This window comes from Apium graveolens, chromosome 11 (assembly GCF_009905375.1).
Source record: "Apium graveolens cultivar Ventura chromosome 11, ASM990537v1, whole genome shotgun sequence".
NCBI lineage: Eukaryota > Viridiplantae > Streptophyta > Magnoliopsida > Apiales > Apiaceae > Apium > Apium graveolens.
Window position 1 is genome coordinate 182712818 of NC_133657.1, and position 3258 is coordinate 182716075.

Genomic DNA, 3258 nt, shown 5'->3' on the forward strand with positions numbered 1-3258 from the left:
ACAATTCAACGAAGGTGAAGAAGAACAAGTTTATTCTTGTGAATCTTTGTTCTAAGTTGTAATCTTGGATGCTCGTTTCTTGTTTTGTTGAACTTAATACTCTGGATTACGTACTTTGTTAACTATTTGTTTATAAAGACTACGTTTATTATACCATGTTTTCATCAGAACCCACGTTGATGATGAGTCTGATTATGGGCTAATCGTTATCGTGGGGTTTTAGCAGATTTATTTATGGATTTCTTTAGGTGATTTATTTCGATCCCTTAGTGTGTGGTGATTGTATGATAACCTAGTATTGGTTGTGCTTATTCTTCTTATGAGAGTCGCGAACTTATAAGATAGCGTGTTAATTCTTAAAGAAGTGAAAGTGAATTTAAGGATTTAGAACTTAACATGCTATCATAGGTTCATGTGTTATTTTTATGCATGATTCGTGGGTAATTTTAACCATCTTACTTGCCCTATGTAATCACGATAGATAACTTGTGCATTAAACAGTTATCTTATCAAATTCTATTGACATATAGGGTCTCAATATAATTGTTGTCTATTTAGCTTCTATCTCTTTTGTGGATGTCTGGTAATATGGTATTCGTACAACGAAAGTTGGCGTTTATCAGTTTCGTGTTATCTGATTAGTGTCATCACCATTACATGCTAAGGTTAAGAATGAAAAGGCTATTGAATGAAGTACTTAATGAAGTTAGAATCCCATGTTTGTGTCATATATTATTCAACTCTATTTAATCTCTTTAGTTAATATTCTCTAGTATAATTGTCAATAGTTAATCGTAGTATAACCAAAACACAAATTGTTATTCGTCTTAGCATTTAATAATAGCCATATCATTGTTGCATAAGTGCATAAATCACAAAGTTAACCTAAACCAATCTCTATGGGAATGAACCTGATTTATATCTTATACTACTTGTGAACGCGTATACTTGCATGAATTTTAGGGCGTGTTTAGCGTCTAACAAGTTTTTGGCGCCGCTGCCGGGGACACGGTGTTAACTTTTAGTTTATGTGTTTGTCATCAGTGATTGTTAAATTTCATTGACTCGGACATTGTTACTTACCTACTATTTTCCTTGTCATGTTTCAGGTACTCTAGCGAACGTGTATGCATACGCGTTCGCGGGCTCGTAAGAGAAATCTGGATCAAGCCGAAGAAGAAGCTGTAATGATTCGAAGGGAAGTTTTTGAGGATGAAGAGAAAGTCGAGGAACTAGCTTTAGTAGTGATGGGAGATCAAGCAGAAAATCCTAAGGCTCTGATGGACTATTCTCAGCCTAAGATCGATGATATTCAGTCGAGCATCATCAGACCAGCCATTTCCGCTAACACTTTTGAGATCAAGTCGAGGACGATTCAGATGATACAGAACTCAGTTCAGTTTGGGGGTTCTCCTACAGAATACCCCAACATGCACATCAGGGATTTCATCGAGTTCTGTGACACTTTCAAGTTCAATGGGGTGACTGAAGATGCCATCAAACTGTGACTTTTTCCATTCTCTCTGAGGAATAAAGAAAAGTGTTGGTTACATTCTCTACCACCAGGGTCTATCACCAAATGGGAGGATCTTGCTCAAAAGTTTCTCACTAAATTTTTTCCTATGGCGAAGATTACTGCAATCAGGAATGCTCTTACTCAGTTTGCTCAGCAAACTGGAGAATCTCTGTGTGAGGGTTGGGATCGATATAATGAGATGCGAAGGAAGTGCCCACACCATGGTATGCATGATTATATGAATATAAACTGTTTCTACAATGGTTTGGGTGCTCAGTCTAGACCTATGCTCGATGCAGCGTTTGGTGGAGCCTTATGGGCCAAAAGCTATAATAAAGCTTATGAGTTGATTGAGCTCATGGTAGCTAATGAATACCAGAATCCTACGCAAAGAATGTTACAAGGCAAGGCAGCAGGAATTATGGAAGTGGATACAGCTACGGCTATAGCTGCTAAAATTCAAGCTTTGACGATGAAAGTGGACTCTTTAGAGAATTATGGAGTTAATCAAATCACTAGTGTTTGTGAGCTTTGTGCAAGGGCGCATGAAACTGAGCAGTGCGCTATTTCTAAAGAATCAGCTCAATTTGTGAGCAACTTTTAGAGATCACAGCAACAAGCTCCAGCCACTTATCATCCAAATAACCGCAATCATCCTAACTTCAGTTGGAGTAATAATCAGAATACGATGTAACAATCTTATCATCCATACACATCAAAGCAGTATAACCCTCCTAGTTTTCTGCAATCGCAATATGTCCCTAGGCAACAATTTCAATATCAACAGCTACCGCAAGTTAATGAAAAATCTGAATTGGAGGAGTTGAGACTTATATGCAAGAGCCAAGTTGTGTCTATCAAGACCTCGGAGAATCAAATTGGGAAAATTACTAATGTATTACTGAATCATCAACCTGGCACACTTCCAAGCGATACTGAAGTGCCAGGCAAGAAAGAAGCCAAGGAGCATGTTAAGGCAATTATACTGAGGCCTGGTAAGGTTGCAAATCCTGAAAAAGCTAAGACTCCAGAAGATGAAGTTGAGGCTGAAGAAAAAGAAGCGCAGAAGTAAGCAGAACTGGAACCAAGAAAGACTACTTTTGAGCACACTCCTCTTGAGAGTAATATAGGGGAGAAACAGATCTATCATCCACCTTCTTTTCCTAAGAGGTTGCAGAAGAAAAAGCTGGATAAGCAGTTTTAGATGTTTCTGAAGGTGTTCATAAAACTTCACATCAACATACTTTTCGTTGAAGCTCTTGAACAAATGCCAAGTTATGCGAAGTTTATGAAAGGTATTCTCTCTAGGAAGGTGAAGCTTAATGACTTAGAGACCTTTGCTCTCATGGAGGAATGTAGTGTTGTGCTGTAACAGAAGTTGCCTCCGAAGCTTAAAGATCCTAGAAGCTTCACTATTCCATGCACCATTGGAAAGGTGTCATTTGATAAGTGTCTATGTGACTTGAGAGCTAGCATCAATCTGATGCCCTTGTCAATCTTCAAGAAGTTGAACTTTCCTGATCCAAAGCCTACTTATATGACTATATAGTTGGATGACCGTTCTATTACATATCTGTGAGGTATTGTGGTGGATGTCTTAGTCAAGGTGGATAAACAAATCTTCTTTTCTGATTTTGTAATTCTTGATTTTGAGGAGGATAAGAAGATTCCCATAATCTTGGGAAGACCTTTCTTGGCTATTGGCCGAACCTTCATAGATGTGCAGAAAGGTGAGCTCGCCA

The 3258-nt window shown here is 38.2% G+C and overlaps 1 non-coding gene across 1 annotated transcript; it reads right to left on the reverse strand.

Moving 5' to 3' along the window:
- Positions 1-1637: 1637 nt before the first annotated feature.
- Positions 1638-1744, reverse strand: LOC141699499 (small nucleolar RNA R71). Its single transcript, XR_012565958.1, has one exon. It is a non-coding gene; the product is annotated as a small nucleolar RNA R71 (small nucleolar RNA).
- Between the last annotated feature and the right edge of the window lie 1514 nt (positions 1745-3258).